Consider the following 12,101-nt stretch of genomic DNA (forward strand, 5'->3'; position numbering starts at 1 on the left):
TACATGGGACACTTGTAGGCACTTTACATTACAGCAAAATGCCTAGATATGTCCAACACTAGGGGTTACGGAAGTGCAATATTTGGGTCTCTCTCTGAGTAATTCAAAAGAAAACATTCCTATGATCCTCCCTAAAGGAAACACTCCTATGCTTATCTCCAAAGGATCCTTGGTTCCCGTTCTTACCCATATTTCCTATGGTTATCTCCAAAGGAATGAAAGGAAACATATGTTTATCAGTTTCCTGTGTTTAGATCTCTTTCTTAGTCACATTTCACTGAACCGGGCCTCCACGGAGAGACCAAGCACCAGCACCGGCCGTGCCCGGGGACCCACACTTAAGTCCCCCTCCTGAGTGTTATCACCCATGGGCCTGGGTTAAAGAGCCTCGCGCTCTTGGTTCTCCATTCCACACTTAGTCGGATTTCGCTGACCCGGGCCTCCAAGGAGAGACCAAGCACCAGCACCAGCCATGCCCGGAGACCCACACTTAAGCCCCCGTCCTTAGTGTTGTCAACCATGGGCCTGGGTTAAAGAGCCTCGTGCTCTTGGTTCTCCATTCCACACTTAGTCAGATTTCGTTGACCCGGGCCTCCAAGGTGAGACAAAGCACCATTACCGGCCGTGCCCTGAGACCCACACTTAAGCCCCCGTCCTGAGTGTTATCACCCATGGGCCTTGGTTAAAGAGCCTCGCGCCCTTGGTTCTCCATTCCACACTGAGTCCGATTTCGCTGACCCGGGCCTCCCAGGAGAGACCAAGCACCAGCACCGGCCGTGCCCGGGGACCCACACTTAAGCCCCCGTCCTGAGTGTAATCACCAATTGGCCTGGGTTAAAGAGGCTCGCGCTCTTGGTTCTCCATTCCATACTTAGTCACTTTTCGCTGACCCGGGCCTCCATGGAGAGACCCAGCACCAGCACCGGCCGTGCCCGGGGACCCACACTAAGGACCCCGTCCTGAGTGCTGAAAATGCCTAGAAAAGTCTCACTCTTTGTGTTAGGGAAAGATACAATAGTTGGGACATTTCTAGGCACTTTACATTATAGCAAAAATGCAGAGAAATGTCCCACACTTATTCATGGGGAAAAATAAAAAACATGGGAGAAAAAACCTCCAAATATGGCTGAGCCCAGGGACCCACTCTAAAGCCCACACCCTGAGTGCTGAAAATGCCTAGAAATGTTCCATTCTTTGTGTTAGGGAAAAATACAATACATGGGACATTTGTAGGCACTTTACATTATAGCAAAAATGCCTAGAAATGTCCCAACCAATCAGAATGAGCCGGACGCTTCTAGGCACTTATCATTGAGGCAAAATGCCTGGAAATGTCCCACACCTTTGGTGTTAGGGTAATACAATACATGGGACACTTGTAGGCACTTTACATTACAGCAAAATGCCTAGAAATGTCCCATAATAGGGGTTACGGGAGTGCAATATTTGGGTCTCTCTCTGAATAATTCAAAAGGAAACATTCCTATGATCCTCTTTAAAGGAAACACTCCTATGCTTATCTCCAAAGGATCCTTGGTTCCCGTTCTTACCCATGTTGCCTATGGTTATCTCCAAAGGAATCAAAGGAAACATATTTATATCAGTTTCCTGTGTTTAGATCTCTTTCTTAGTCACATTTCACTGAACCGGGCTTTCACGGAGAGACCAAGCACCAGCACTGGCCGTGCCCGGGGACCCACACTTAAGTCCCCCTCCTGAGTGTTATCACCCATGGGCCTTAGTTAAAGAGCCTCGCGCCCTTGGTTCTCCATTCCACACTTAGTCCGATTTCGCTGACCCAGGCCTCCATGGAGAGACCCAGCACCAGCACCGGCCGTGACCGGAGACCCACACTTAAGCCCCCGTCCTGAGTGTTATCACCCATGGGCCTGGGTTAAAGAGCCTCGCGCCCTTGGTTCTCCATTCCACACTTAGTCAGATTTCGCTGACCCGGGCCTCAAAGGAGAGACCAAGCACCAGCACCGGCCATGCCCTGAGACCCACACTTAAGCCCCCGTCCTGAGTGTTATCACCCATGGGCCTTGGTTAAAGAGCCTCGCGCCCTTGGTTCTCCATTCCACACTTAGTCAGATTTCGCTGACCCGGGCCTCAAAGGAGAGACCAAGCACCAGCACCGGCCATGCCCGGAGACCCACACTTAAGCCCCCGTCCTGAGTGTTGTCAACCATGGGCCTGGGTTAAAGAGCCTCGTGGTCTTGGCTCTCCATTCCACACTTAGTCACATTTCACTGAACCGGGCCTTCACGGAGAGACCAAGCACCAGCACCGGCCGTGCCCGGGGACCCACACTTAAGTCCCCCTCCTGAGTGTTATCACCCATGGGCCTTGGTTAAAGAGCCTTGCGCTCTTGGTTCTCCAATCCACACTTAGTCAGATTTCGCTGACCCGGGCCTCCAAGGAGAGTCCAAGCACCAGCAACGGCCGTGCCCTGAGACCCACACTTAAGCCCCCGTCCTGAGTGTTATCACCCATGGGCCTGGGTTAAAGAGCCTCGCGCTCTTGGTTCTCCATTCCAAACTTAGTCAGATTTCACTGTCCCGGGCCTCCATGGAGAGACCCAGCACCAGCACCTGCCGTGCCCGGGGACCCACACTTAGGCCCCCGTCCTGAGTGCTGAAAATGCCTAGAAATGTCTCACTCTTTGTGTTAGGGAAAGATACAATACTTGGGACACTTCTAGGCACTTTACATTATAGCAAAAATGCCTAGAAATGTCCCACACGTTTTCATGGGGAAAAATACAAAACATGGGAAAAAAACCTCCAAATATGTCTGAGCCCGTGGACACACTCTAAAGCCCACACCCTGAGTGCTGAAAATGCCTAGAAATGTTCCACTCTTTGTGTTAGGGATAAATACAATACATGGGACATTTGTATGCGCTTTACATTATAGCAAAAATGCCTAGAAATGTCCCAACCAATCAGAATGAGCCGGACGCTTCTAGGCACTTATCATTGAGGCAAAAAGCCTGGAAATGTCCCACACTTTTTTATGTTAGGGTAATACAATACATGGGACACTTGTAGGCACTTTACATTACAGCAAAATGCCTAGATATGTCCAACACTAGGGGTTACGGAAGTGCAATATTTGGGTCTCTCTCTGAGTAATTCAAAAGAAAACATTCCTATGATCCTCCCTAAAGGAAACACTCCTATGCTTATCTCCAAAGGATCCTTGGTTCCCGTTCTTACCCATATTTCCTATGGTTATCTCCAAAGGAATGAAAGGAAACATATGTATATCAGTTTCCTGTGTTTAGATCTCTTTCTTAGTCACATTTCACTGAACCGGGCCTCCACGGAGAGACCAAGCACCAGCACCGGCCGTGCCCGGGGACCCACACTTAAGCCCCCGTCCTGAGTGTAATCACCAATTGGCCTGGGTTAAAGAGGCTCGCGCTCTGGGTTCTCCATTCCATAATTAGTCACTTTTCGCTGACCCGGGCCTCCATGGAGAGACCCAGCACCAGCACCGGCCGTGCCCGGGGACCCACACTAAGGACCCCGTCCTGAGTGCTGAAAATGCCTAGAAATGTCTCACTCTTTGTGTTAGGGAAAGATACAATACTTGGGACACTTCTAGGCACTTTACATTACAGCAAAAATGCCTAGAAATGTCCCACACGTTTTCATGGGGAAAAATACAAAACATGGGAGAAAAAACCTCCAAATATGGCTGAGCCCGGGGACCCACTCTAAAGCCCTCACCCTGAGTGCTGAAAATGCCTAGAAATGTTCCACTCTTTGTGTTAGGGAAATATACAATACATGGGACATTTGTAGGCGCTTTACATTATAGCAAAGATGCCTAGAAATGTCCCAACCAATCAGAATGAGCCGGACACTTCTAGGCACTTATCATTGAGGCAAAATGCCTGGAAATGTCCCACACGTTTGATGTTAGGGTAATACAATACATGGGACACTTGTAGGCACTTTACATTACAGCAAAATGCCTAGAAATGTCCCACACTAGGGGTTACGGAAGTGCAATATTTGGGTCTCTCTATGAGTAATTCAAAAGGAAACATTCCTATGATCCTCTTTAAAGGAAACACTCCTATGCTTATCTCCAAAGGATCCTTGGTTCCCGTTCTTACCCATATTTCCTATGGTTATCTCCAAAGGAATTAAAGGAAACATATGTATATCAGTTTCCTGTGTTTAGATCTCTTTCTTAGTCACATTTCACTGAACCGGGCCTTCATGGAGAGACCAAGCACCAGCACCGGCCGTGCCCGGGGACCCATACTTAAGTCCCCCTCCTGAGTGTTATCACCCATGGTCCTGGGTTAAAGAGCCTCGCGCTCTTGGTTCTCCATTCCACACTTAGTCAGATTTCGCTGACCCGGGCCTCCAAGGAGAGACCAAGCACCAGCACCGGCCGTGCCCTGAGACCCACACTTAAGCCCCCGTCCTGAGTGTTATCACCCATGGGCCTGGGTTAAAGAGCCTCGCGCTCTTGGTTCTCCATTCCAAACTTAGTCAGATTTCGCTGACCCGGGCCTCCAAGGAGAGACCCAGCACCAGCACCGGCCGTGCCCTGAGACCCACACTTAAGCCCCCGTCCTGTGTGTTATCACCCATGGGCCTTAGTTAAAGAGCCTCGCGCCCTTGGTTCTCCATTCCACACTTAGTCCGATTTCGCTGACCCAGGCCTCCATGGAGAGACCCAGCACCAGCACCGGCCGTGACCGGAGACCCACACTTAAGCCCCCGTCCTGAGTGTTATCACCCATGGGCCTGGGTTAAAGAGCCTCGCGCCCTTGGTTCTCCATTCCACACTTAGTCAGATTTCGCTGACCCGGGCCTCCAAGGAGAGACCAAGCACCAGCACCGGCCGTGCCCTGAGACCCACACTTAAGCCCCCGTCCTGAGTGTTATCACCCATGGGCCTTGGTTAAAGAGCCTCGCGCCCTTGGTTCTCCATTCCACACTTAGTCAGATTTCGCTGACCCGGGCCTCAAAGGAGAGACCAAGCACCAGCACCGGCCATGCCCGGAGACCCACACTTAAGCCCCCGTCCTGAGTGTTGTCAACCATGGGCCTGGGTTAAAGAGCCTCGTGCTCTTGGTTCTCCATTCCACACTTAGTCAGATTTCGTTGACCCGGGCCTCCAAGGAGAGACAAAGCACCAGCTCCGGCCGTGCCCTGAGACCAGGCCCCCGTCCTGAGTGTTATCACCCATGGGCCTGGGTTAAAGAGCCTCGCGCTCTTGGTTCTCCATTCCAAACTTAGTCAGATTTCGCTGACCCGGGCCTCCAAGGAGAGACCCAGCACCAGCACCGGCCGTGCCCGGGGACCCATACTTAGGCCCCCGTCCTGAGTGCTGAAAATGCCTAGAAAATGCTCACTCTTTGTGTTAGGGAAAGATACAATACTTGGGACACTTCTAGGCACTTTACATTTTTGCAAAAATGCCTACAAATGTCCCACACTTTTTCATGGGGAAAAATACAAAACATGGGAGAAAAAACCTCCAAATATGGCTGAGCCCAGGGACCCACTCTAAAGCCCACACCCTGAGTGCTGAAAATGCCTAAAAATGTTCCATTCTTTGTGTTAGGGAAAAATACAATACATGGGACATTTGTAGGCACTTTACATTATAGCAAAAATGCCTAGAAATGTCCCAACCAATCAGAATGAGCCGGACACTTCTAGGCACTTATCATTGAGGCAAAATGCCTGGAAATGTCCAACACCTTTGGTGTTAGGGTAATACAATAAATGGGACACTTGTAGGCACTTTACATTACAGCAAAATGCCTAGAAATGTCCCACACTAGGGGTTACGGAAGTGCAATATTTGGGTCTCTCTATGAGTAATTCAAAAGGAAACATTCCTATGATCCTCTTTAAAGGAAACACTCCTATGCTTATCTCCAAAGGATCCTTGGTTCCCGTTCTTACCCATATTTCCTATGGTTATCTCCAAAGGAATCAAAGGAAACATATGTATATCAGTTTCCTGTGTTTAGATCTCTTTCTTAGTCACATTTCACTGAACCGGGCCTTCACGGAGAGACCAAGCACCAGCACCGGCCATGCCCGGAGACCCACACTTAAGCCCCCGTCCTGAGTGTTGTCAACCATGGGCCTGGGTTAAAGAGCCTCGCGCCCTTGGTTCTCCATTCCACACTTAGTCCGATTTCGCTGTCCCAGGCCTCCATGGAGAGACCCAGCACCAGCACCGGCCGTGCCCGGAGACCCAAACTTAAGCCCCCGTCCTGAATGTTATCACCCATGGGCCTGGGTTAAAGAGCCTCGCGCCCTTGGTTCTCCATTCAACACGTAGTCAGATTTCGCTGACCCGGGCCTCCATGGAGAGACCCAGCACCAGCACCGGCCGTGCCCGGGGACCCACACTTAGGCCCCTGTCCTGAGTGCTGAAAATGCCTAGAAATGTCTCACTCTTTGTGTTAGGGAAAGATACAATACTTGGGACACTTCTAGGCACTTTACATTACAGCAAAAATGCCTAGAAATGTCCCACACGTTTTCATGGGGAAAAATACAAAACATGGGAGAAAAAACCTCCAAATATGGCTGAGCCCGGGGACCCACTCTAAAGCCCTCACCCTGAGTGCTGAAAATGCCTAGAAATGTTCCAATCTTTGTGTCAGGGAAAAATACAATACATGGGACATTTGTAGGCGCTTTACATTATAGCAAAGATGCCTAGAAATGTCCCAACCAATCAGAATGAGCCGGACGCTTCTAGGCACTTATCATTGAGGCAAAATGCCTGGAAATGTCCCACACTTTTTTATGTTAGGGTAATACAATACATGGGACACTTGTAGGCACTTTACATTACAGCAAAATGCCTAGAAATGTCCCATACTAGGGGTTATGGAAGTGCAAAATTTGGATCTCTCTCTGAGTAATTCAAAAGGAAACATTCCTATGATCCTCTTTAAAGGAAACACTCCTATGCTTATCTCCAAAGGATCCTTTGTTCCCGTTCTTACCCATGTTTCCTATGGTTATCTCCAAAGGAATCAAAGGAAACATATGTATATCAGTTTCCTGTGTTTAGATCTCTTTCTTAGTCACATTTCACTGATCCGGGCCACCAAGGCGAGACCAAGCACCAGCACCGGCCGTGCCCGGGGACCCACACTTAAGTCCCCCTCCTGAGTGTTATCACCCATGGGCCTGGGTTAAAGAGCCTCGCGCTCTTGGTTCTCCATTTCACACTTAGTCAGATTTCGCTGACCCGGGCCTCCAAGGAGAGACCAAGCACCAGCACCGGCCGTGCCCTGAGACCCACACTTAAGCCCCCGTCCTGAGTGTTATCACCCATGGGCCTGGGTTAAAGAGCCTCGCGCTCTTGGTTCTCCATTCCAAACTTAGTCAGATTTCGCTGACCCGGGCCTCCAAGGAGAGACCCAGCACCTGCACCGGCCGTGCCCGGGGACCCATACTTAGGCCCCCGTCCTGAGTGCTGAAAATGCCTAGAAATGTCTCACTCTTTGTGTTAGGGAAAGATACAATACTTGGGACACTTCTAGGCACTTTACATTTTTGCAAAAATGCCTACAAATGTCCCACACTTTTTCATGGGGAAAAATACAAAACATGGGAGAAAAAACCTCCAAATATGGCTGAGCCCAGGGACCCACTCTAAAGCCCACACACTGAGTGCTGAAAATGCCTAAAAATGTTCCATTCTTTGTGTTATGGAAAAATACAATACATGGGACATTTGTAGGCACTTTACATTATAGCAAAAATGCCTAGAAATGTCCCAACCAATCAGAATGAGCCGGACACTTCTAGGCACTTATCATTGAGGCAAAATGCCTGGAAATGTCCAACACCTTTGGTGTTAGGGTAATACAATACATGGGACACTTGTAGGCACTTTACATTACAGCAAAATGCCTAGAAATGTCCCACACTAGGGGTTACGGAAGTGCAATATTTGGGTCTCTCTATGAGTAATTCAAAAGGAAACATTCCTATGATCCTCTTTAAAGGAAACACTCCTATGCTTATCTCCAAAGGATCCTTGGTTCCCGTTCTTACCCATATCTCCTATGGTTATCTCCAAAGGAATCAAAGGAAACATATGTATATCAGTTTCCTGTGTTTAGATCTCTTTCTTAGTCACATTTCACTGAACCGGGCCTTCACGGAGAGACCAAGCACCAGCACCGGCCGTGCCCGGGGACCCATACTTAAGTCCCCCTCCTGAGTGTTATCACCCATGGGCCTGGGTTAAAGAGCCTCGCGCTCTTGGTTCTCCATTCCACACTTAGTCCGATTTCGCTGACCCAGGCCTCCATGGAGAGACCCAGCACCAGCACCGGCCGTGACCGGAGACCCACACTTAAGCCCCCGTCCTGAGTGTTATCACCCATGGGCCTGGGTTAAAGAGCCTCGCGCCCTTGGTTCTCCATTCCACACTTAGTCAGATTTCGCTGACCCGGGCCTCCAAGGAGAGACCAAGCACCAGCACCGGCCGTGCCCTGAGACCCACACTTAAGCCCCCGTCCTGAGTGTTATCACCCATGGGCCTTGGTTAAAGAGCCTCGCGCCCTTTGTTCTCCATTCCACACTTAGTCAGATTTCCCTGACCCGGGCCTCAAAGGAGAGACCAAGCACCAGCACCGGCCATGCCCGGAGACCCACACTTAAGCCCCCGTCCTGAGTGTTGTCAACCATGGGCCTGGGTTAAAGAGCCTCGCGCCCTTGGTTCTCCATTCAACACGTAGTCAGATTTCGCTGACCCGGGCCTCCATGGAGAGACCCAGCACCAGCACCGGCCGTGCCCGGGGACCCACACTTAGGCCCCTGTCCTGAGTGCTGAAAATGCCTAGAAATGTCTCACTCTTTGTGTTAGGGAAAGATACAATACTTGGGACACTTCTAGGCACTTTACATTACAGCAAAAATGCCTAGAAATGTCCCACACGTTTTCATGGGGAAAAATACAAAACATGGGAGAAAAAACCTCCAAATATGGCTGAGCCCGGGGACCCACTCTAAAGCCCTCACCCTGAGTGCTGAAAATGCCTAGAAATGTTCCAATCTTTGTGTCAGGGAAAAATACAATACATGGGACATTTGTAGGCGCTTTACATTATAGCAAAGATGCCTAGAAATGTCCCAACCAATCAGAATGAGCCGGACGCTTCTAGGCACTCATCATTGAGGCAAAATGCCTGGAAATGTCCCACACTTTTTTATGTTAGGGTAATACAATACATGGGACACTTGTAGGCACTTTACATTACAGCAAAATGCCTAGAAATGTCCCATACTAGGGGTTATGGAAGTGCAAAATTTGGATCTCTCTCTGAGTAATTCAAAAGGAAACATTCCTATGATCCTCTTTAAAGGAAACACTCCTATGCTTATCTCCAAAGGATCCTTTGTTCCCGTTCTTACCCATGTTTCCTATGGTTATCTCCAAAGGAATCAAAGGAAACATATGTATATCAGTTTCCTGTGTTTAGATCTCTTTCTTAGTCACATTTCACTGATCCGGGCCACCAAGGCGAGACCAAGCACCAGAACCGGCCGTGCCCGGGGACCCACACTTAAGTCCCCCTCCTGAGTGTTATCACCCATGGGCCTGGGTTAAAGAGCCTCGCGCTCTTGGTTCTCCATTTCACACTTAGTCAGATTTCGCTGACCCGGGCCTCCAAGGAGAGACCAAGCACCAGCACCGGCCGTGCCCTGAGACCCACACTTAAGCCCCCGTCCTGAGTGTTATCACCCATGGGCCTGGGTTAAAGAGCCTCGCGCTCTTGGTTCTCCATTCCAAACTTAGTCAGATTTCGCTGACCCGGGCCTCCAAGGAGAGACCCAGCACCTGCACCGGCCGTGCCCGGGGACCCATACTTAGGCCCCCGTCCTGAGTGCTGAAAATGCCTAGAAATGTCTCACTCTTTGTGTTAGGGAAAGATACAATACTTGGGACACTTCTAGGCACTTTACATTTTTGCAAAAATGCCTACAAATGTCCCACACTTTTTCATGGGGAAAAATACAAAACATGGGAGAAAAAACCTCCAAATATGGCTGAGCCCAGGGACCCACTCTAAAGCCCACACCCTGAGTGCTGAAAATGCCTAAAAATGTTCCATTATTTGTGTTATGGAAAAATACAATACATGGGACATTTGTAGGCACTTTACATTATAGCAAAAATGCCTAGAAATGTCCCAACCAATCAGAATGAGCCGGACACTTCTAGGCACTTATCATTGAGGCAAAATGCCTGGAAATGTCCAACACCTTTGGTGTTAGGGTAATACAATACATGGGACACTTGTAGGCACTTTACATTACAGCAAAATGCCTAGAAATGTCCCACACTAGGGGTTACGGAAGTGCAATATTTGGGTCTCTCTATGAGTAATTCAAAAGGAAACATTCCTATGATCCTCTTTAAAGGAAACACTCCTATGCTTATCTCCAAAGGATCCTTGGTTCCCGTTCTTACCCATATCTCCTATGGTTATCTCCAAAGGAATCAAAGGAAACATATGTATATCAGTTTCCTGTGTTTAGATCTCTTTCTTAGTCACATTTCACTGAACCGGGCCTTCACGGAGAGACCAAGCACCAGCACCGGCCGTGCCCGGGGACCCATACTTAAGTCCCCCTCCTGAGTGTTATCACCCATGGGCCTGGGTTAAAGAGCCTCGCGCTCTTGGTTCTCCATTCCACACTTAGTCCGATTTCGCTGACCCAGGCCTCCATGGAGAGACCCAGCACCAGCACCGGCCGTGACCGGAGACCCACACTTAAGCCCCCGTCCTGAGTGTTATCACCCATGGGCCTGGGTTAAAGAGCCTCGCGCCCTTGGTTCTCCATTCCACACTTAGTCAGATTTCGCTGACCCGGGCCTCCAAGGAGAGACCAAGCACCAGCACCGGCCGTGCCCTGAGACCCACACTTAAGCCCCCGTCCTGAGTGTTATCACCCATGGGCCTTGGTTAAAGAGCCTCGCGCCCTTTGTTCTCCATTCCACACTTAGTCAGATTTCCCTGACCCGGGCCTCAAAGGAGAGACCAAGCACCAGCACCGGCCATGCCCGGAGACCCACACTTAAGCCCCCGTCCTGAGTGTTGTCAACCATGGGCCTGGGTTAAAGAGCCTCGTGCTCTTGGTTCTCCATTCAACACTTAGTCAGATTTCGCTGACCCGGGCCACCATGGAGAGACCCAGCACCAGCACCGGCCGTGCCCGGGGACCCACACTTAGGCCCCCGTCCTGAGTGCTGAAAATGCCTAGAAATGTCTCACTCTTTGTGTTAGGGAAAGATACAATACTTGGGACACTTCTAGGCACTTTACATTACAGCAAAAATGCCTAGAAATGTCCCACACGTTTTCATGGGGAAAAATACAAAACATGGGAGAAAAAACCTCCAAATATGGCTGAGCCCGGGGACCCACTCTAAAGCCCTCACCCTGAGTGCTGAAAATGCCTAGAAATGTTCCACTCTTTGTGTCAGGGAAAAATACAATACATGGGACATTTGTAGGCGCTTTACATTATAGCAAAGATGCCTAGAAATGTCCCAACCAATCAGAATGAGCCGGACGCTTCTAGGCACTTATCATTGAGGCAAAATGCCTGGAAATGTCCCACACTTTTTTATGTTAGGGTAATACAATACATGGGACACTTGTAGGCACTTTACATTACAGCAAAATGCCTAGAAATGTCCCATACTAGGGGTTATGGAAGTGGAAAATTTGGATCTCTCTCTGAGTAATTCAAAAGGAAACATTCCTATGATCCTCTTTAAAGGAAACACTCCTATGCTTATCTCCAAAGGATCCTTGGTTCCCGTTCTTACCCATATTTCCTATGGTTATCTCCAAAGGAATGAAAGGAAACATATGTATATCAGTTTCCTGTGTTTAGATGTCTTTCTTAGTCACATTTCACTGAACCGGGCCTCCACGGAGAGACCAAGCACCAGCACCGGCCGTGCCCGGGGACCCACACTTAAGTCCCCCTCCTGAGTGTTATCACCCATGGGCCTGGGTTAAAGAGCCTCGCGCTCTTGGTTCTCCATTCAACACTTAGTCGGATTTCGCTGACCCG

The sequence above is a fragment of the Pleuronectes platessa genome, chromosome 23 (assembly GCF_947347685.1).
Source record: "Pleuronectes platessa chromosome 23, fPlePla1.1, whole genome shotgun sequence".
Lineage (NCBI taxonomy): Eukaryota > Metazoa > Chordata > Actinopteri > Pleuronectiformes > Pleuronectidae > Pleuronectes > Pleuronectes platessa.